The sequence below is a fragment of the Lynx canadensis genome, chromosome X (assembly GCF_007474595.2).
Source record: "Lynx canadensis isolate LIC74 chromosome X, mLynCan4.pri.v2, whole genome shotgun sequence".
NCBI lineage: Eukaryota > Metazoa > Chordata > Mammalia > Carnivora > Felidae > Lynx > Lynx canadensis.
The window spans coordinates 107,050,533-107,074,730 of record NC_044321.2 but is presented as its reverse complement, the minus strand read 5'-3'; positions in this window follow the sequence as shown (position 1 = coordinate 107,074,730).

Here is a 24,198-nt window from a genome sequence, read left to right as displayed (position 1 = left end):
CAGTAAAGAGCTACAGAAACGGACTAAAGAGTGAAGCGAGTCTGCGAAAGCATGAGCCCCGCCACTGTCCACTCCTGCTTCCCCATCCCGTACCTGCTGGAACTCATCTCCCCTCAACTGTGCCCATCCGGCACCTTTTCTCTTTAGACTGCCTTGATTATTGTATCTCAGTCAGCTGTGAAAAGAATCAGGCATTCTAAATGCTCATGGAACACTCGTGGAAAATCAGGTTTCAACTCCTTAGGCTTTAATTGAATCATGGCTGCCTCAGGCCCACGAGTTCATGTACTTGACAGCGTTTTCCTTTGCAGCCATTGTTTTTGCCTCTTCCCGGGACGGGAGGTCATACTCTTGGGGAAGTTACTTGGTGTGGAGCCGGCGGTCCCCATTCTATAAAACCTGTGGCGGTAGTAAGGAGCATGGGCTGTGGAGTCAGTCAGATGTGGTTCCAATCTGCGCTCTACTGCTTAGCAGCTACATAGCCTTGGGGAAGTCCTTTCACCTTTCCTGTGTCTATGTCCCCAGTTGTAAAATGGGGACGACAGTAGTCCCAACCTCATAGGTTAGTTGTGAGGATTTAATAAGAGACTCTGTTTAAATAGCTGTGCATAATCCTTGGACTCAGATGTCATCATAACTATTGTTATTTCCTGGACTTTCTCAATTACAAATAGGACAGGATGTTAGTACATATTAGTCCTCGAGGGCAGGGGCAGCAAACCATGGCCGAAAGGCCAAATCCAGCTTGCCTGTGAGCTAAGAATGATTCTCACATTTTTAAATGAGACAAATTTAAAAAAGAGTACTGTTCGTGACGTGGGGAAATTACATGAAGTTCATATGTCGGTGCCCCTAAATCACGTGTTGTTGGAACACAACCATGCTTATTCAGTTGCATGTTGTCTGTGGCTGCTTTTGCTCTACAACAGCAGAGTTCAGCACTTGCAACAGTGATCATATGGCCTGGAAAGCTTACATGTTTACGACTTGCCAATCCGCGCTCCGGAACATCTAGCTGGCTGTCTGAAACATCAGAGGGATGGACAGTTTGGGAATAACTCTGTGTGTTTGTGTGTGCAGAGTGATTAACAAGGGAAGAAATTACATAGGTTCATGTAGGAAAAATGAGATGAGGCTTTTGTGGCATTTTATTTTATTTTTATTATTTTTTTTAACTTAGAGTGAAAGAGAGATTGGCAGAGGGAGGGAGGGCGAGAGAGAGAGAGAGAGAGAGAGAGAGAGAGGGAGAGAGGGAGAGAGAGAATCCCAAGCAGCTCCTCACTCAGTGCAGAACCCGATGCAGGGCTCGATCCCATGACCCTGGGATCATGACCTGAGCTGAAATCAAGAGTTGGACGCTTCACCGACTGAGCCACCCAGGCGTGTCAGTGTGGCATTTTAAACTAAGGGTTCACTTTGTCTCACTGAGGGATCAGGAAGAATTTTAAAGTAGTGGCACCATTGGTTAATGCATTTACACGTTCTCTTGTTTTTCTTTCTTCCATCAGAACCTCCTCTGCAAGGAGGCGAAAATGGATGATTAGTTTCTCTTTGTAAAATGGATTGAATTGCTCTTATTAGGTGTACCGTAATTCTCAGGCAAAGTCTCATCTCAGCAAATAGCGCCTTAATACCCTGTTCTCCCCAAAAAGGCAATTTCGGTAGAGAAATGGAAAATCTTAGAATATCCAGGGTGGAAGGAGACTTTGAGATCTACACGGATGATATTCATATTAATATTGCTCTGCTGATGTAGATACAATATCCTGTTTGAAGGCAAAATATTGTATAATGAACAAGCCCTAGTCCATTCAGTCTGTTCAACCAAGGTGGCCTTTAATGGGTGTCTGTGTATTGGGACTAGATTTGAATATCTGGAAGATATTAAATTTCATATGCTTTACGAAATGTGCAATTATAGAGACACATAAACATCATGCCCAGTTTTGAATTATGGGGGTGGGAGTAGAAATGTTTCCAGTTCAGGGGCTAGAAACACTGAGGTTCTGGTACTTGGGTCTATCCTCTGCCTGGCCTGTGGCCTTAATGAAATGCTTTTTCAGTAGGGATGAGGTATACATGGGACTGGGGAAGGGGTGGGCAAGATCTGGAAGCCTGGTTTCCCAGGTGAAAGATGTGTGTTTAACTGAGCTATGCAGACATACCAATATGGGAGTCTTTGTCAGGGAGGGATCCCAGGCTGTAAAGCTGCCCGTGTGTGGGGGTACATGTGTGGGGGTGGGTTGGCTGAGAGAATGGCCTGCCACAAGGAGAAGGAGGAAGGCAGGGCGACAATGAGAGGAAATATTGGACTAGATCTTTCCGAGAAGATCTCAGAACCTCCTACTCCTCTCCACCTCTTCCTTCCTGCACTTTGGGCTTTGATACTTACAGGACTGGTGTTAAGGGAGATGTACTCTCTAACATTCGATTTTCTCCTGATGTACCCCATGCTTCTGTGTGTAGCCAACAACAGGCCATGCTGAAAGGCGGTCACATGTGTATAGAACTGGCACTCCAAGTTCATCAGATATATAATCCATTAAGCAGTCTTAATTTACAGCCTGAGGTTTTATAGGACTGGGCCTGGCTCCTTTTGCCCTTTAACCCTCCTTCCTTTTTTGTTGCCCTGGGAGGCACACTGAGCATCTGTGGACAGTCACAATCGGTAGCTATATATACACCAGAACTTCCTCTTTATACACTGTGCTGGTGGGCTTCCATTTTGATGAGGCTTGGATACGGGATGGAAATGTGGCTTCTCAACAGGCTACTTTACAGAGGAATCCATTTCCGGTACAGCCACTGTGGAAAACAGTATGGAGGTTCCTCCAAAAATTAGGAATAGAAATACCATGTGATCCAGTAATTCCATGACTGGGTGTTTACCCAGAGAAAACAAAAACACGAATTTGAAAAGATATATGCACACCTATGTTCATTGCAGCATTAGTTATAATAGCAATAGTCAAATATGGAATCAACCTAAATGTCCATTAATAGACAAATGGATGAGGGACACACACACACACACACACACACACACACACACACACACTGGAATATCGCTCAACCTTAAAGAAGCATGAAATCTTACAATTTGCGACAACATGGATGGACCTACAGGGTATAATGCTAAGTGAGATAAGTCAGACAGAGAAAGAGCAGTACTACATGATTTCACTCATATATGTAACCTCAAAAACAAAACAAATGAGGGGCGCCTGGGTGGCTCAGTCGGTTGGGCGCCCGACTTCAGCTCAGGTCACGATCTCGTGGTCCGTGGGTTCGAGCCCTGCGTCGGGCTCTGGGCTGATGGCTCGGAGCCTGGAGCCTGCTTCTGATTCTGTGTCTCCCTCTCTCTCTGCCCCCCCCCCCATTCATGCTCTGTCTCTCTCTGTCTCAGAAGTAAATAAAGGTTAAAAATTTTTTTTAATAATAAAAAAAAATGAATAGACAAACCAAAAACAGAATCAGACCTATAAATACAGAGAACAAAGTGATGGTTGCCAGAGGAAGGGGGATGGGCAAAATGGCTGAAGGGGAGTGGGAGATCCAGGCTTCCAGTTACGGAATGAATAGGTCACAGGGACGAAAGGTACAGCATTGGGAATATAGTCACTGGTATTGTAATAGCGTTGTATGGGGACAGATGACAGCTACATCTGTGGGGAGCACAACATCATGTATAGAGATGTTGAATCAGTATGTTGTACGCCTGAGACTAATGTAACATTGCATGCAAACTATATTCAAATACAAAGCTTTTTAAAAAATAAGGAGGAATTAATTTGAATGCCCAAACTACCACCCCAGTAGAATAACAAAGCTGATGACTCTCTCGTGAATGGTTTAAGCAGGAGACCAGCAGCGGGCACAGCTAGAGATGTCAACACCATGTAGGATAATGGCTCGTGGGCCTTTTCGCCCAGGATGAGGCCAAGAAGAGCTCTTGGACCTCCAGCCCCTGGTGCATGTGTTTCCTTTGGACCAGGTGGGTGGTGGTCAGTTTTCAGGGATCTGTGTGCCTGCTCAGTGCAGGGTTCTAAGCAGTGGGCGGTGGGAGTGGACATGGTCGACATGGGGGCAATCGTGATTCTGTCCCTGCGCTGGAATGTTGGTAATGCCCGCAGAACCGCTCAGCCTCCCAAGTTCAGGGAAGAAGCCCGAGTAAGAAAACCATATATCAAGAGTCCCTTGGCCATGTTGATTCACTGAAGTCACACTTTTATAACAGGCATAGGCTCAAAGGTGTAAATAAAGCCAATTATTTTAGTTTGCCATTGATTTTCATATATAAATTATCAATATAGTTTTGACTTAATAATAAAAATAACGGCCAGGAGTTTTATGCTCTGCCATGGCGGTTGTATAGTTGGCCAGCAAGAACCCTCTGCTCTTAGGTTGTCTCTTGGTACAGGGAAGCATGTATTAAAAGTCATGCCTCCCGATTAAGAAAAGCTACCGTTTTCTGAGTGCTTACTATGTGCCATGCACTGTCAAAGTGTTTACAAACATTATCTCATTTAATACCACTGGTAGTTTTATGGCGGATTCCTATTTTTAAAAAATTTCTTTTTAACGTTTATTTATTTTTGAGACAGAGAGAGACAGAGCATGAACAGGGGAGGGGCAGAGAGAGAGGGAGACACAGAATCTGAAACAGGCTCCAGGCTCTGAGCTGTCAGCACAGAGCCTGAAGCGGGGCTCGAACTCACGGACCGTGAGATCGTGACCTGAGCCGAAGTCGGACACTTAACCGACCCAGCCACCCAGGTGCCCCAGCGGATTCCTATTTTTATACACATGTTCCAGACGGGGAGAGTGGGGCTCAGGGATTCACTTATCCAAGACACCAGCTGGTAAGTCTAAGGAATTCTTGAAATTCTAAGGCAAAACTGCCTGACTTCTTATTCCATTTGCTTGCACCGCGTTTGTGAGCTTCTGTGGGATGTTTTTCTTGGAGGGGTCATCCTTTAGGCGGTATCCTGCAGACTTGGCAGAGGTGGAGACCCGGAGCTGGAACAGGAAGCCAGGACAGCAGGTAAAAGGGAACAATTTGCCGGGAGACCCGGAAAACTTCAGAGGAAGTTCTAGCTTGTCGGGACCAGTGAAGGGAAGACTGAGGAGAGAAACTGACGGCATAGCTAACCAAGCAGAGAGAGCCTTGGGCCTCCTAGGAACAGGACAGAACGACCATAACTGGGCAGGGCTGGCCATGGGCCTGCCCTGGCTTCCTCTAAATCCATCCTTTTCACCCGGCTTCCTTCTCATGGCTGGAGTCAAGCAGCTTTGGTGCACAAGGCCGCAGGACCATATTCCTGGGGAAGGACTCAGTGAGGGGAGGGTTAGGTTTCTTAGTGCGGTCGCATCCTCTAGGGAGATCTCAAACGTGGCATGTTGACTAGAGGGACAGGAGAGGGTGTGAGCCCCCTTCTCACCTCCGATTGATCTCCCCTCCCTGGCCGGGCCCTCTCCAGTCCTACTTTGGGTCATTGTCATTGCACAGTGGATCCGACGCCCCTCTTCCTTAGGTCTCGGAGACTGGAAACGTTACAGTGGCTCAGTTTAGTGTTTTGTGCACAGAACACCGGGCACAGAGGTGAAGGTGCGTTCCTGCTGCCCCTCGGTTCCCTTGGCCTGGGAGCATCGGAGTGAATTTTCACTTCTTATGACTGTCCTTGGAGATATTAGTTACGCAACGAGTCTTCTTAGAGAGGGAACAGCTGGCCCGCGCTGCTTTTTGGATCTCAAAGTTTATTTTGGAATGAAGGTTTGTTTTCCCAGGGAAGTGTTACTACTTTCCAGCCTCCTCCTCATCTGTGCGGCTAATGAGAAGGCAGGCAGCCTTGTTGCAGGAGCACAGGCTGGGAGGACAGAGACAAGATGCGTCTGGTCTTCCCTTCAGATCAAAGACAACTCCAGAGGCAGCGTGACACAAACTTCTTGAGCTATGTCGCCATCATTGCGCTGCCTGGTCTTTAGGCAAAAGCGGTAAGCGGAGGACATAAATGACTGCCATTGTTTTTACATGTCTGGGGTTTTGGTCTTCCCCTCATTTGGTTAGTGTTCCGCTAGCCGTACAGCATCACGATCATTTTTTGGGACCATGTGTGGCTTTATTCATAGACATCTCCAGCCTTCCACACACGCCCCCATTAAAGAGTAGAGTTCTCTAATTGCGTGTTAGGCGGTATTTTGTATTACAAACAATGTTTAATTGTATTCATTGAAAACAGGTCGCAATTAAAATCTATAAACCGTTTAAGCCTCTATAAAAGCTCCACCATCCACCTTACAGTTTAGCATTAATATTTACCCTAGAGAGGAAAAACATCTCATCCTGTTATTTCTCTGATGTACCATTTTTGTTATCAATAAAAACAAAAGACACATGTTTAATTGGATCCCTTAGGTATCAATTCAAAAAAGAGTTGGATTCCTCACTTGCCGAGGCGGTTCCATGGAGCATTCCAGAGCTATCCTTTGTTTTTATCCTTTGAGGATGCACACGTTGAATGTTTTCCTTCCAACTACAGTGCTAAAGAGCTTACCAAATGCTTTGCACTCGACCGCGGGCAGCAGAAGTTCCCCAGGAAAGTGGAGGTCTGCAGCATGCAAGGGACCTTAGAGAAGGACATCTCAAGCTCTGATCCCACGTTGAGCAAAGAGTGGAAGGGAACAGACAGCAGCCATTTGGCACCGAAATCCTGCTGATCTGGGGGTTCGCGCTGTTGGCAGTTAACCGTGTGATCCATCAGAGGACAATTCTAACAAGTCCTCTGTTGAAATCAAAAATGTTAATATTCCTTTCCATCCTTTATCTCATAATCAATATTCAATCTTCAAGGCAGTGAAACTAATCAGAGAATATAACATGAATCCAACACAACACAAAGGAGGTAGAAAGAGGAAGTTGCAGATGGGGCTGAGCGGGTCTGTAGGAGAACATTTGTAACCATGGGTTGTCTTTCCAGTGGCTTCACTTCTATGGGAGGCGCGAGCCAGGCTCCGGTGGCAGAGACTGCTGGGTTTGTCCCTTGCAACACCGGATTCAGGAGGCAGGAACAATACTCCGAAAGCAACCCAGTTCTTGTAGCCTTTCTGTCTGTGGCATTGGGATGCTTCCGGTGGTGAGACAGGCTGTGTAGTCCATCTGGAGCCGTGTTGCAGACCATGGTATGATGGAATTCTCCAGCACCACAAGGCAGGTGGGAGGTGGGGGGGCAGTTGGGGCAAGCATGTGGGGCAGCAGTCAGCAGAGGGGATGGTGGCAGGGAGATGCTCTGGAGCGCTGTTCTGTCATCTTCTGGACTCTTGAGAATTGGTTCTCTCTCACACCGTACTTTCATCTTACCGTGCCTTTTCATTTCAACGTTTGCCAGCAAGTGAGGAGATCAGTGTATCCTTTAAGGTCTTCACAAGAGAAGTAGGGCAATCGTGTAGATAGATTTATCAAGAACTTCTGAAATACACTAGGCCTCTCACACTTATTCTCTCATTTAATCACTTTCACTGTCCCATATGCATAGTGATACTATCGTCACATCACAGATGGAGGAAGGGAGGCGCACAGAGAGGTTGCCCGGGCATACACCCTGGTCCCAGAACCAGTCAGTGGCCGAAGGAGATTCACAGCTCAAGAGTGGAAGAGGGCACAATGCTTCACATGGAGATGAGCTCTGAAAATATTTGGGGTGGAATAAAGTGGCCCAGAGACCTGTGTTTAAGGGCTTAATGGGACTGCACTCTCCTACTCCACAGCACCCCACTTCTATAACTCGTGTCTAATTAGAAATATTTCCAGTCAGATAAACATTTTCAGAAACATTGGTGACTTTCCCAAACCCTAACCGCTAGTTTCTCTGAAGCGACTTTTAAGGCCTGCAAACTCACTGCTTACTAACAGTGCTGATCTTCATCTTTTTTTTTTTTAAGTAATCTCTGTGCCCAACATGGGTCTCAAACATGTGACCCCAAGATCAAGAGTCTCATGCTCTACTGACTGAGCCAGCCAGGCACTCCTGATCTTCACCTTAAAGATTTTTAAACTTCACCATGTACCACAGAGACCCAAGGTAGTGCCTTACTTTTCCAATGGGCTACTAAAAAGAGTCAAAAAGTCCTTGGGCTCAAGTCCATAACTTGCTCGTCATCCAGTGCCTGGGCAGATGGGTTTGCAAGAGCTTTGTAAAATGGAATGATGCTACTCTAATAATTTATTTAACAAACATTTACTGAACCCTTACTCTGAGTCAGGCCCCTTGCTGGGGTGCTGAGGGCACAAAGATGAAGGGATTGTCACCCTTGAGGAGATCAAACACAGTCAGCTGGGGGAGAAAAGAGGTAAACAGGTAATTACAGCATCCTTGGACAAGTGCTACCTGTTCCCTGAGCGCTTTGGGAGTGTGGGTGCTTGGGACATTGTGACTGGACAGTGGCAGCCCTGTTAGAAGATCTGGAAGCCTATCCACCTTGGACTTGACAACGGCCTCATGCCAAACGTTTGTCTTCCAAAGTGATTTTATTTTAACAGAATCCATTTTTTCTTATGCTAACTCAAACGATGTGTTCTGTAGAGATTTACTGAACCATTTTCCCTTTAAAATCCCTAACTATGTTTTGACGTGCTTCGTGGGGCACTTTTATAAAGTAGCACGGATAGGACAATACTGGAAAACATCAGTGTGCCACCAAGCCTGAATCCGTAACAACCAAACAGCTGCACCTTAAAAAATACAAAGAAAAGCAAAATGTTCACAATCATTACCTGCAGAAAAGCAGCATGACACGGGAAACACTTACTTGCAAGTAGGAAGAGAGGGTCCCTGCCAGCGATTCTGCCGAGTGACCCGAGGAGGTTCCTGTTTCCCTCCGGACCTCGGTTTCCTGGTCAGGACGATGGGTGGTAGATGAGAATCTCAATCTCAGTCTTTACAAAGACTTTTTTCATGCTTATTTATTTAGAGAGAGGGAGAGAGACAGCATGCGACGGGCAGGAGCGGAGAGAGAGATGGAGAGAGAGAATCCCAAGCAGGCTCTGTGCAAGGAACGCAGAGCCAGATGCGGGGCTCGAACGCACAGGCCGTGAAATGATGACCTGAACGAGCCGAATCGAGACTCGGACGCCTCACTGGCTGAGCCACCCAGGGGCCCTTTCAGTCTCAATCGCATCATTTCCTTTCAAGTTGCTAAAGCCCCGGACTTCGGTGATAGTGCCGCATCGTTGTGAAGTTCCATAACGCAGCGTGCACTGGGCATCGCTTTTGCTTCCTTCCTTCTATGTGCCTGGGCGGTGCCTTCCTGGGTGCGTGTAGCCTTGTGAATGAAGGGGACGAACTGAACGGAAAAGCAGCCCTCCTCTCCCCTCCCTCTAAAGTAGAGATTACTTTAAAAGTGAGTGGGGCCTTGGAGAGCCTGGGTGGCTCAGTCGGTGGAGCATCTGACTTCGGCTCAGGTCATGATCTCTCAGTTCGTGGGTTTGAGCCCTGCATTGGGCTCCCCGTCGTCAGTGCAGAGCCCGCTTGGGATTCCCACTCTCCCCTCTCTCTCATCCTCCCACACTTGCGCGCGCGCTCTCTCTCAAAATAAATAAATAAACTTAAAAAAAAAAAGTGAATGGGGCTTCCATTCTCCACTTGTCCCACTTGTCCCTTCTGGCCTCCTCCCTTCCTGGGCCTTTCCTCTAGAAGGCCAACCAGAATGCCGTGCCGGGATCAGCCTTTCAGAGACATGAATGAGGATTTGCCTCTTTCTCCCCACCCCCTCCTTCTCCTGATGCACACACACGTGTGGTCCTAGGCACGCACGCGTGTTTACACCCTCCCACATACAGGAGAGAAAGAAGACGCTCCTGTTTTCACTCAAGAGTCTCACAAATGATGGCTGGACTTTTACACAGTTAGAGATTAAATGGAACTCCATTCTCCTTGTCGAGTTTCAGACAGGGGAAGGAGCCCAGAATCCTAACGGGGATGGTGTTCTTGGCAAGCACGGGTTACAGGGTGGTAAGGTAATTGATCTGCAGTTAGGAGGCGTGAAGGCTTCAACTTTCATCTGACTTGGAAAATAGAAGGGGCTCGGTACTGCGGCTTCCATCCATATGACTTTGCTTCGAGGTTAACATACTTTTTTCCATCCACCAAGTGCCATGGCAATCAAGGAGAGAGGACATGACAGATGAATTGAATCTTTGTGTCTTTTTAGCATTGGTAGACCACAGGCTTCTCGGAATTGGAGTTACTTTTATTCCTTTTATTCAGCCCCATACCCTCCTTCGGTCGGGATGCGTTTACCTTACCAGAATCTACTGTTTAAGGGCAAGCAGGTGGGCTACTCAGGGAATACTAAAGTTTTCTGGCTCAAAGAACGTAACGCGGTTTATTTCCAAATGCACCCCTCCCATCTCTGCCCTTTATTTTCCTTTTCTTTCTGTGATTTCGGCACTTGGGGGCGGCAGGAAGCTTTCCGTTCCTTAATGTAGGCTGAAAAAGAATAAGAAAGTGTGGCACCGACTCACTCCCCACTGAAAATATGGAGGTAATTGACCCCAAAGAGTCCTTGTATCTCTTGTCCCTTTCAGGGACCCGAATAGGACTGTTGCCTTTGCTTTGTGGGCTGGGCCCGCGTCGGTAGCCCTATTGCCATAGGTGGAACAAATGGTCGAAGGCGGTTGCCAGTGCTCTGCTTGCCATGGGAAGCCTATTGACTTTAGCCGTGACCATCTGCTGGATGCCTCAGAGGAAGATGTCTCAGTTAAAGCTTATTTCATGAATGGACCTTTGTTTATGTCAAAGCCACACTGCTGTTCAAACTTGAGCGTCGCATTTTGTGCAATGTCTTCTGAAGACGCTCCCCATTAAATTTACCAACCCATGTGTGATTGCCGCTTTCAGCACAATCAGGACACGGTTTCCCTTTTACTGAAAACATATGGTGGGTACTTCGAGCAAACCTTAGACCAAGTCATGGTGCCATTAAGGAGAGCAGGAATTAAAAAGGGGGAGGGGCGCCTGGATAGCTCAGTTGGTTGAAGGTCTGACTTCGGCTCAGGCCATGATCTCCTGGTCCGTGGTTTCGAGTCCCGTGTTGGGCTCTGTGCTGACAGCTCGGAGCCTGGAGCCTGCTTCGGGTTCTGTGTTTCCCTCTCTCGCTGCCAGTCCCCTGCTCTCACTCTGTCTCCCTCTCTCTCTCAAAAATAAATTAACATTAAAAAAATTATAAAGGGGGGAAATGGTATCCAGGTGGTAGGAGAAATTCCGTAGGTAGGATGGGAAATATTTACCATTAATGAGCTTTTATAAGGAGAACAGAAACAAGTTAGATGGGATTTGCGGGTCCATTGGCAGTCAATATCTGCCTAGCAGATGGGAAACTTGGAGAGCATTCTCAGTACTGTACCTCACTCTTGACCCAAGTCTGCCCCCCATCCTCCCTGAACATGCTTAAGAAATATTATTAAGCTTTGTGAGTTTATTTAAAATAATACCTTCCAGTGGTCGGTAGGTGCTACATGCCAGGCACCACGTTAATGGCTTTGTTTACATTATCTCACGTCGTTCTCACAAGGATCCTGTGAGGTAGAAGATACCATCCCCATGTTACAGATGAGAAAATCAAAACTCAGACATTTGAAGTAGATCAAGGTGGCATAGCTAGGAAGTCCCAGAGCTGAGACTCGATTCCAGGTCTCTCTGACTTCAAGGCCCTTGCTCTGTAGTGTGTGGAAGTTCAGCAAGAAAGGAGAGGCACTTGTAAATTAGACAAAGGATCACAGCTTTTCCCAGGGAAGGGCTTGGAGCACATCCGCTGTGGTTCCTGTGCAGCCAGCTGGATCTGCCTGACCAGCCCTGGGAATGGGGACTCATGGGTCTCTCTCCCAAGGAGTGTTCAGTCAGTGCACATCGCTTCAGCCGCCAGGAGTGGAGTCAAGGACAGGGAAGAAGACTGGAAGGGATGGCTTTGAGACACCTGTGGAAAGGCATCATCAGCATCCCCTCCCTCCTACCCTCAGAGCGGTGGAGGCACAAGATCGTCCCAGCTAGAAAGGGGAGGGGAAGAAACTGAAGACAGATTGACTCTTCTCCCAGTTTCACTTTCTTTCCCTTTGGCCCCTGTGAAGTCCACCACCTGCAGGTGTTTAGGGAATAGCAAACGGAGACTTCCGTCAGGGCCGGTGGAAAAGACCCTGTGCTAAGGGTCAAAAGATGGGACGTCGAGGCCAGCTTTACCGTCTATGAGGAGTGTGACTGCGGACAAGTCCCATAACGGCAGCTTTTGCATCTTTGCAGTGAACATCATCATCCTTTCCCATTATGTGTTCCTGAAATCATTGTAAAGATTCCAATGAGGAGATACGTGTCAGTGTATTTCAAAAGCCTAAAAGCTCCACATAAATATAAGGGATTATGAGAAACTTAAGAAAGGGTAGTCACATAACTGACATTGTCCTTTAAAGGAGAGGCAGTGGATGCTGTCCTCCTCCCTTGATGGGCAAGCTTCCTTGTCTTTAAAGCACATTTCCAGGGGTGCTTGGGCAGCTCAGTCGGTTGAGCATCTGACTCTTGATTTCAGCTCAAGTCCTGATCTCATGGTTCAGGAGTTCAAGCCCCACATCGAGCCCCATGTTGGGCTGACAGCAGGGAGCCTGTTGGGACTCTCTCTCTAGCCCCCACCCTGCCCATGTGCACATGCAGGCCCTTTCTCTCTCTCTTCCTCAAAAATAAATAAATAAACTTAAAAAAAAAAAAAAAGCACATTTCCAGAACAGAAGGAAACCCAAGCGCCACATTTCTGATCTGAGAGCTAGTTTGAGATGTAAATGAACCTTGTCTCTCAAGACACAGCTATGCGTCTATTTTGCATTCAAATTTATTTATCTAGAGACAAAATCGTGCGTTCTTTACTTCTACTCACAGCATATGCAAGCAGATCAAATGAGGTGCTGATCCAGCAAAATGGCAAGTAGCCTTTTGCTTCCTTGCAATTGCTAATTTTACAAATGGCAGAGTGTTGAAACATGGCACGGAATATCTATTTTACTAGAATCTGGCAACACGGGCACATATGGTCTTGTCAAGAATGAATCAAACACAACTCCGGGATTATAATTAAGTAGTTGAAATTCCAAAAAGGAATAACTTAACATGAACAAAATGGGATTTAGGTTGCTTTTTGTTAACTTTCTCTCAGGCTCCTTCCCTGGCACATTGTTGGCAACATAGCTACTTGCTCTGAGAAATGTTTAATTGTCAAGCATCAAACATTTTCCCCCTGACTCTAAAGGTGCTTGATTTAACCTTTGTATTCCATGCTTTAGGGTATGGTACATCATAGAATGTAAGAAGGCCAAGATAGAAGTCAAGCCAAATGTCCCTATATAAATATTTAGGCTAAAGCCTTCTCCCATCAAATATCAACTTCTGATCAATTTCCTAACAGACCAACAGAGATAAAAGAAGGAAGATCGGGACCAGTATAGAAGGAATCTCTCTCTCTCTCTCTCTCTCTCTCTCTCTGTCTCTCTCTGTCTCTCTTTCTCTCTCTCTCTCTCTCTCTCTCTCACACACACACACACACACACACACACACACACACAGTTTCAATCTCAGACCGTCTCTCTGAATACTCTTTCTGAAGGTAGGGGCCATGTAGGATTCTTGCCTGTAAGCCCAGCATCTAGCATAGGGCCTGGCATGTAAAATTAGCTGTTTCTAGAAAACATTCCAAGGTATTCCCCCAGAGTTGTTGTGGATGTGATTTGGGGTCCTAATTGAGAAGGCAGTATCTATACCTTAAAAGCAAATGTCAGTCCAAAGGTGGAAACAACCCAAATGTCCATCAGCTGATGAATGGATAAACAACATGAGGTACATCCATACAATGGCATCTTATTCAGCGGTAGAAAAGAATGAAATACCGATACATGCCACAACATGGATGAACCTTGAAGATGTGCTAAGGGAAAGAAGGCAGACATAAAAGGCCACGTATTATATGATTCCATTTGTACGAAATGCCTAGAATAGGTAAATTCATAGAGGCAGAAAGCAGATCAGTGGTTGCCACGTGATGGGGGAAGGAGGGAGATTGAGAGATGATTAGCTAAAGAATATGCAATTTCTTTTTGGGGTGTCGAAAATGTTCTGCAATTGATTGTGGCAATGGTTGCAAAATGAGGTGAATACACTAAAACCATGGAGTTGTTCACCTCGAATGTATGGTATATGGATGATATCGTATCTCCATAAAGCTGTCACCAAAAACGTTTCTCTCAAATGATTTTGATGTGCACTCCCAATTCAGAAGCTTGGACTAGAGTAATAGACCCTAGTCCCAGACTGGATTCCTAGCCCTGTTGCCCGATTGTAGGACCTCCAGGTTCCTCTCAGCCCAGCTTGCTGCTTCCCCAGCGGAGTTCTGTTACCCAGAACAAAGAACTCCACGGGTAAGAATTGATGTCGTGGTGGAAGAGGAGAGACAAAGATTGTCAGTGTCAAGTGGTGTCCACACATAACCACTGCTCCCACTGGGGGGAGGTGCTCTACTGTCAAGGTCGCCACCTGATTATTCCCATCCTTTTGTCTTCCCAGGGCCTTGCAAAGCCCAAATCAGGTTACCTCCTTGCGAGATCGAAATAGTCTGGGTATTTTCTTCCACAAGAGTGCAGTGATTCTATCAACGAAAGCTTCAACAAAAAAATTGTTTATGATTCATCTAGGATATTGTAACCTCCACGAACAAAAGGGGGTAGATTTTTTTAACCCTCGTTTAGCATGACAGACTTGAAAATCGAGCTGTGCACTCCACTCATTAGTTCCTTTTCCTGCTTACATGAAGAAAGGAAAAGAAAAACTTGTTTGTTCAATCCCCAAGCTGCTTTCAGTTTCTGACTTTAAAGGGAACCCGTCCAAAGTGAGGAAATATTATTTGGATGCTTGAAAAAGGAAATATTCTTCTTGTAAACATGATGGTGATTTCTAACCATTGTTGATGGACAGAAGTACCTTCTGTTGAAACCTCATCGACGAACACATATTTCTAGGAAGATTATACTGCAGTTGAAATTGTGAAGGGGGTGCTGAAGGCCCATGCTAGGAAGCCAGTATGTCCTCAATTCAACTAAAAATATTTGTTTAGTAAAGATTGACTGTGGTATCAATGGTGATAATCAAAGCTTTGGTTCAAATAGACATCGGTCTTCTTACAACATTTTCCTGATCTCTTCCATCTTAGATCTCTGTGCCTTTCACGGAATTTCTGACAGCACCATGTTGGGACAGAGCATCCAGAGATCCACAACCACTGTGGTCTGTAGGAGCCACTATAAGGAGGGCCCGGGGAAGAATATGCCATTTTTCGGTGGAAAACAAGTGGTAGTGACTAATGATGATGACTGCCTAGTTTGGATCTGGACTTGCTGCACCTTTAATTTTTTTTTAATATTTATTTATTTTTGAGAGAGAGAGAGAGAGAGAGACAGCGGCAGAGCCCAACGTGGGGCTTGAACCCACAAATTGCAAGATCATGACCTGAGCCGAAATCAAGAGTCTGACGCTTAACCGACTAAGCCTCCCAGGTGCCCCAGCTACACCTTTTTTAATAGTAAGACATCAACTGCTTAAGAAATAAGGATGTTTTAATTAATCCATTCAACAGATGTGCAAAGGAGCATTTTTAAGAGGTGCAATCTCTTTCAAAAATGGATCAAACTCTTGAGATCATCACACTCTATGTTTGTAAATAAACTTACGGCATGAATCCTTAAAACAACAACAACAACGTTTCCTAAGGTAGTTCCCTGAATGTATTACCAAAAATATTTAGATAATGAGAAGCGATAGTCACCATTGCGTGTCTTTGGACTTGAACATACCTTTTTAAGTTAGAAAAAAAAATTTTTAACATTTGTTCAGTTTTGAGAGTGAGAGAGACAGAGCACGAGTGGGGGGAGGGGCAGAGAGAGAGGGAGACACAGAATCCGAAGCAGGCTCCAGGCTCCGAGCTGTCAGCACAGAGCCTGATGCGGGGGATGAACCCACAGACGGCAGGACCATGACCTGAGCTAAAGTCGGACGCCCAACCAACTGAGCCACCCAGGCGCCCCTAAAAAAATTTTTTTTAATGTTTATTTATTTTTGAGAGAGAGAGAGAGAGTGAGAGAGACAGAGCACGAGTGGGGGAGGGGCAGAGAGAGAGGGAGACACAGAATCCAAAGCAGGCTCCAGGCTCCGAGCTGTCAGCACAGAGCCCGACATGGGGCTCGAACCCACAAACTGTGAGTTCATAACCTGAGCTGAAGTCGGACACCCAACCAACTGAACCACTCAGGCGCACCTGGACCTGAACATATCTTAACATTTTCTTCGAAGAGGGTTTTAAAAATTATTTAAGTAAAATGTTTAAATAAAATCAGTATACATTATGAAGTTTATTCTCAGCCACTTGTTCAGAGGTCTCAGGTACCGAAAGAAGGGATATTTTTAGAGATATGTATCTATTTTCTTTTTTTTTAAGTGTGTTTATTTATTTTGAGAAAAAGAGCATGAGCAGGGGAGGGGCAGAGAAAGAGAATCCCAAGCAGGCTCCACACTCAGTGTGGAACCTGACTCCGGGCTCGATCCCACGACCCTGGGATCATGACCTGAGCTGAAATCAAGAGTCGGATCCTTAACTGACTGAGCTGCCTAGGTGCCCCATGATGTATTAATTTTCTTAATTCATTTTTGGTTGCAAAGAACGATTCAGTAAATAGCATGAAAAAGAGCCAAATACTGACTCCAAGGATTGTTTAAAATGTCCTGTAATTGGTTTTATGACCAAAAAGAAAAGAATACTTTGGATGATTGCAAGGATGGATTGAACGAATGAAGGAAGGAAGGAATGAACGAACGAACAGATGGATAAATACCATCTATTCATTCAAAAATACTTCTGCGTACATCATTTCAATGGTGATAAGTGCTATCACTTATAGCTCTCTGGGAGTTATGTAGTTAAGTGCACGTTTAAGCTGGGGCTTGAAAGTGAGGAGGAGCTAGGGAGGAGCAAAGCTGGGGAGAGGGTCCAAGCCCAGGCAATATGTGACTCCAAGAAGGGAAGGCAAAGGGAGTAAGAAGGTACCAGAAGAAAAGACAGGAAGCAGGGAAAGTGAAGAAGAGAATGATAAGGATTGAAGGCGCAGCTGTGAGGATGGCAGGACAGAAGGGAGGGAATCGCCAAGCTGGGGGCGGACGGGGGACAGCTGGCAGCTCCTGAGAAAGACCGAAGTCCTAACCCTTTGTAATCTGGCAAACGTGGTTAACTGGAGGGACTCATTCCCCAATTATGCCACAAATCCAGGATTTTACTGGAAAAGCAAGCAGACCGACCCAGGACATACTCAACTTATGCTGCTGTTTCTACTTCAACATCTGACAGAGGTTCTAGATGACAGATAAGCAGAACACAGTCACTGAGTTGGAAGGAGGCTTAGGAGTCATTTAGTACATCTTCCATTTTATAGCCAAAACCAGTATTGATAGCTAGACTTTACAAAGCAATGCCCGCGTACCAATTACTGTTCTAAGTGTTTGTGTTAACTCACTTAATCCTCAGAACAAAGCCTGTGAGGTAGAAACCATTATCATTCCCATCTGACAGATGAGGGACCGACTGAGGCACAGAGAGGTTCAGTGACTTGCCTATGGTCACACAGCTCATACGTTGTGCCACAGACCTTGGGCATAATCACTGGTCTGCACTTCTCAGAATCAGAGATGTTTGGGTGCAGGTCCAAGAATGGAGCCCGGGTCTTCTGGCTCCCAGCGCGCTGTCCTTTCTTCGGGGCTGACGGGAACTCTGTGGTGCTCCCTCACTTGGGCATAAATGGGACAAATAACATAACCCCACGGTAACTGCAAGTATGAAAACAGATTCTTCACTCTCCCTCTCTGTTTTCGAGTGGTTCTACCTCGGGAAGGTAGTGAATCCAACCTACCCCTGGGGCTGGGCTGCCCAGAATTTTGCCCTCCGTCACGGCGTGGCCATTTGAACAGTGAGTGTTTCAGAGCTGACAGAAGGTACTTTTACCGTTCGGTTCAATTAAGCACTCACATCAGAAGCCATCCTCCAGGTCCAACAATGTTAATACGTCTCTTTGTAAGTTATTTAAAGGTAAATGGGCTTCGTTATAGGGTGATGTGCTGAACAGGAGACTGGGGTATGAAAACAATGCTACAGAGTAGATTTCAAGGGCGCCGAGTAAACCTGCTGTCAGGATTTCCAGAGAGGATTGGATTGGGGAGAAAAACACATCTTTGCTTGATCATTTCAAAGCAATTTCATGCTTCGATTCCCCATACTTCTGTCTTCCGAACACTTCCGAGGGCCACATTTGGGTCTCAGCATCAGCCTGAAGTCTTGTGGGATGGAGTTGCCGTGCGAGGGCTCTCTGGGAGTTATGTAGAAAGCTACACGGTCACACTCGATTTTGATAGAACCTTTAATCATCTTCTTCTGCCTCAATTAAATTGAAAAGACTCGAATGCAGCTTAAAATTGAAAAGTGTAACTGAATGAGAAGGTTTATATCAAGTATTGAAAGGCTAAGAGAGTGCTAACAAATAAATGTTTTAGCAGGTGGCTATAACAACTGTGGCCTGCAGTCTGGAGTGGCTTAGCTGTGGACAACGATGTTTATTTTTCTGAACTGAACCAGGGAGGAGGTGGCGTGGGGTGGAAAAGGACAGGTACTGGAGAGCCTTCCTAAGGGGGTGTCTGGTGCCTGGTGGGTGGCTGAGTCGATTATGTCAAGATTTCAAATGCCATGTGGTCATTGCTTTAGGACCTTGTTTGGTAGTCTATGTGATTGTTTCTTTTTTCCCCCAGCTTTGTTGAGATATAATTGACATATAACATTGTGTAAGTTTAAGTTCAACATGATGATTTAATACACATACATAGTGTGGAATTATTTGTACAATAAGGTTAGTTAACACATCTATAACTGTGCACAATTGCAGGGTGTGTGTGTGTGTGTGTGTGTGTGCGCGCGCGTGTGTGTGTGTGTGGTGAGAACAATTAAGATCTCTCTTAGCAACTTTCCAGTGTGCAGTACAATCCAGTATTGCTACCTATAGCCACCTTGCTATGTATACATTAGAGCCCCAGAACTCATTCATCCTGTAACTGGAAGTTTGTACCCTTTGACCAACGTGTCGCCATTGCCCCCAATCCCAGCCCCTGGCCACCATCATTCCACTCTCTGTTTCTAGGAATTTTGCCTTTTTTTTGATTCCACATGTAAGTGAGATCATGTAAGTGAGTATTTGTGTTTCTCTGTCTGACTTAGCTCAGTGAGCATAATGCCCTCAAGGTCTAACAGTGTTGCCAACGACAGGATTTTGTGGGATCGTTTCTCGCCGTGATGCCAGCCCTAGCAAATGTTTCCTTCAGTGGCGTGGTTTGTGCCTGCTGAGGGAATGGAGAAAGGGCACTCTCGTTTCTCCCACGTGCATTGCGTCCTGCCTAGACTCTGTGCTTGGGTGCTTTACATACACTGGGGCAGTGTTTGCAGCTCTGGATGCACATCTGAGTCACCCGGGGAGCTTTTCAAAAGTACTGAGGCTCAAGCTCCATCTTCTAAGTTTCTGATTCATTTGGTCTGGGTGGGGGGTGTCTGGGCATTTGTGATTTTAAAAGCTCCCCAGGTGATCTGAATGCACAGCTGATGTGTAGAACCAGTGACTTAGAGGGTCTCATTGAATTGTGGGGACATTTTCCTTCTCTGCTTCACTTACCCTCTTATAGTTTAGTAGTAGAGTTCCATTCTTTATTGTGACAAGCGTGAGAAGTGTGTATGGTGGCCTCAATGCTGAGAATACATGTGCCAGATTTTGTCGGAACCTTTGATCAGTGGTTTGGATTGCCTCCATTTTGTGCCTCTGTTTCCAGCTAATATTTCCAGCTTTCCCAAAGACCATTTTTGGTAACCCTGCTTTCTCGACACCTTAAGATAAATTACTCGGCTTTGTAACTTCCCAGTGTGGAAAAAGTCTGTGGAGAGGAGGCATTCAGGAGGCCCCAAGAAGAGAAAATCTCATCTTCCCTCCATTCAAGGCTTCATTCCCAGGATCCTCTGCATCCGCACAGGGCTTCTTCTGCTCTCCCTGGCCAGCCTTCCCGGAGAGGATCTCTGAAGGCAGAGCTGGTGGGGCCTGAGGGGGGCTTTCCTGGAGATCAGCAGTCCCAGACTGAAATGCCCTGGCTGGGCGGCTCCCTGGGAGTCCCCTCGGGAGGCCCAGTGCACACCCAGGTGAGCGGAAGCCACTGTGGAGGCGCGGTGCTCCGCCGGGGACCCCAGGGCCAGGTTTGGGGGAGCGGGGGAGGAGACACAGGGAAGAGTGTCTCTGGCTGCTTCACGTGGCGAGGAGTGACGTTAGCAAACGAGGTCGGGGGCCTCGGACCGCACACGTCTGTGCAGGTTTTAGTTTCCTGGCCGAGAGAAGATTTCAAGAGAGGTTTACAGACATGCTCCCCCCACCCACCATACACGCCTATGTCAAGATCGTGAGTTTGCAAAGTGCTACCGGCGTTACGTCATTAGCTCTGATTTAGACAGCAAGATGGGACCCTTTTCATGCACCTAATATGTGCCAAGCAGTGGGATACATGCATTCACCCGACTGCTACTTTAGTAACTAATTTAACTGTCACAGTACCCCGTGAGGTGCCTATGATTATTGTCTTGTGGATTCAGAAACCGAGGCTCAGATCACTGATGTGATTTACCTGAATTCATGCAAACTGGACAAGAACCAGGTCAGTCTAACATGTACTTGAAGTTGGTCTCTTTTGGGGAAACCCAAAATAACTCATTTGCCTCTTTTGTGTCACCTGTCACGATCCTCCTCACCCACGTCTTCTTTTTAAGATAAACACCTTCTGTTTCTTCAGATTATTTTTAATGAATGTTTCCTAGAGTTGTCCTCTCCAGAGTCTTACCTTCCATTCTTCCTTGGTTCCTCGGCTTCTTTGCCAACATCGCTGATGGAACTATCTTCCCCTAGGTCATTGATACCTAGATTGTCAAACCTAACTAATCAACCCATAACCAGCCTGCCTTCATAGCATTTTGCACTAATGCCAACCGCTCTTTTCAATTCGGCAATCTGATTTGTTCCCATGGACGTACCATCTATATGTCGATCACTCCCAAATCTACCTCTGCAGCCCTGAACTTTCTCTTGAACTTCAGACCCACCCATCCAACTGCCTGCCGGACGCTTTTCATGTAAGATACCTGAAAGGTATCTCAAACTCCATGCGCTCAAAAAAGGAATCCAGAACTAACCACCACTCCACCCCAATTCTGCGTTTCTCTCTGTTTTCCTTATCATGCTTTAATAGTGATATTGCCTTCCACATGCTCTGCCAAAAAGATATGCTCTGCGTATCTTTTCCCTCACCCACTCTTCTAAATCAGTCCTTCAAGTTCTATGCATTCTACTTCATGGATATTTCTCAAAGATGACCTCTCTTCTCTCCATGCAATGACTCTTTCTTTACTTGAACATCTCTTAGAGTATGTCAAGAGCTTCATAATATATCTCTCTGACTCTACCTCACCGCCCAAGTCTATTTCCATGCTGTGGACAGATCTTTCAAGGCCCTATTCAAACTATTGAACCACTGGGTGAACCCACATTTCCCAAAGTACATTCCATTGCACCCTGGTTTTACAGGATGCTCTGTGAAAAATGGGACTGTGTTCAAGTAGCTTTCGGAAAGCCTGTATCCTATACTCTTCTTCTCTTTGAGGTTCATATTGAGTGTCCTGAGAAGTCGTCCAGTTAAACCCATGTTTAAGTTTGCATATTTCAGCATCCCAAATGGATTTCATCATGGAATCACCCTTCCTCCCCACATTCACATTTTTCAGTATAGGGCCTTCCAACAACCACCTGTAGAACACCTTTGAAACCACAATCTGGGGGCGCCTGGGTGGCTCAGTCGGTTAAGCGTCCGACTTCGGCTCAGGTCACGATCTCACGGTCCGTGAGTTCGAGCCCCGCGTCGGGCTCTGGGCTGATGGCTCAGAGCCTGGAGCCTGCTACCGATTCTGTGTCTCCCTCTCTCTCTGCCCCTCCCCCGTTCATGCTCTGTCTCTCTCTGTCTCAAAAATAAATAAAAACGTTAAAAAAAATTAAAAAAAAAAAAAAAGAAACCACAATCTGTGTGTTCTGCTCCTTGGCGTGGCTTATACGGCTCTTCATCTGACCTTTGCTCACCTGTCCAACCACCCCTCCCCTGAAACTCTCACTGCTCTCATCATTATCGAGAATACTTTTTTCTTACACACCTTTGTGCTTTTCTTTTCCCTGAAAAGCCATTCTCCTCCCCTCCCTACCTTTACCTACCTTCGGCTCATAACTGAAGACTTAGCTGTCTTCTATGAAGTTTCCTCTGATTCTCTCCAAGGGAGAATTAGCCGCCTCTCTTTTTTACTTCTAATGTTTGTATACATCTTGAATGTTACATTTAGAACATACTGAAATTATTCCATTTCTTAGTAGCTTTGAATGTTTCAAACCAATTGGGTTATTTTCTGTATCTATTCATTTTAACATCATCCGTGTCTCCTGACCTAATAGGAAAACAACCCCATCCTTCCTCATTTTTGGAAAAACAGCATATGTACGAGACCTTGTAACTAGGTATGGTCTAGAGCACATCTAAAGGCAGTGTACTTGCTAATGAGTTCAGCTACGTGACAGGCACCACGGTGTGCTGCCTCTCCTAGACAGTGTAGTGATTGGTTTGATTATAGGTATAAGGTGGATAATAACACCATGGTGCAGCAATGAAACTCAAAGCCACCTGAGCCCATGCTCCCGAGAGAGTTCAAGGCCTCCCTGCAGCTACTTAGCCTGGATCTCTCTCCAGTCGTCTTGGGGCTGGAGGCCTGGGAGTAGCGGCCCACCCCATGAAGCCTACCCCTCAACAAAGAAAGGAAAATATCCATTATGGAGAGCCCCTTTTATGCAAGCACTGTGCTGAGCTTTTGCAAGCATTACCTTATTTCATCCCTACAACAATCCCATGAGGTTGGAACTCTTTTTTTTCCTCCGTGTTGCAGATGAGGACATGAAGTTTCAGCAAAGTGGAATGGCCTGTCAGTGTTGGTTTAACAGCACCAGGCCCTAATCCTGTCTGAAGTGCATCCTTACTGTGTTACTTGGGGCAAATCACTTACTCTAGCCAAACCTCCATTTTCTCACTTGCGAGATAGGAAGAAGAGTAGTGCCCACCTTGCGGTCGTAAGGTTTCAGTGATAGAGTGTATGCAAGGTGCCTGGCACGTGGTAGGTATTCTATAAATGGTAGCTGTCGTGGGCTGACATCAGAGACTGTTTTCAGGCAAGATGAAGGGAAACAGGACAATTTTGTGTTAAAGGAGAGTTTGGGCCCAGAAATTATGCGGACTATGAAAACGACACACTTCTCAGTGAACCAAAGAGGAATGAATCCCTTCTCCAAATGGATGATGGTCACACTTCTCAAGGGGCAAAAAGAGGCTCCATTTTAAAGGCATTCAGGCACAAGAGCTCTCGTTGGGAAAGGGGCGGGCCATGTGGAGGCTGGAGCAGATCGATAAATCTTGGCTCTGGTGCAAATCAGGGTTGGGCTCGGCGTGTACCCTATGTAGCCAACCTTTGCAAGTGCTTGGTGGTTTGTAACGCCTCCCATATAAGGGTAGCTGCATCCACTCCTATAAGAGCTACGGCTGACAAAATGGAGGACCGTCTGGGCAAGGGGTACAAGTGGGAGAAGGTGGCTACCCACTACCTCTCTGAGCCTCAGTTTCATCATCCATAGCCTGGAGATAGTGAGAGCACCTAACTCATAAGGTTATGAGGTGGAGTAAAGGAATTTATCCATGTAAAGCACTCAGAACAGACCAGGGACCTGGTAAAGCCTTAGGAAACAACAGTCATTGTCATCATCATTGTGTCTGCTGGATGTGGCGGGGGGGGGGGGGGAGATGGGGAGGGACCAGGGTGGATGATCAGAGAGCTTGTTGAAACAACCCCAAATGAATCTTCTGCAAATCGACTTCTGCAAATATTGCCTTTACCTCCATTAATTAAAAGAAGCTTTGCCTTCTTTTCTTTCAAGTTTATTTTGTGGCTCAGAACTTAATGAGCTTTTTAAAAGACTAT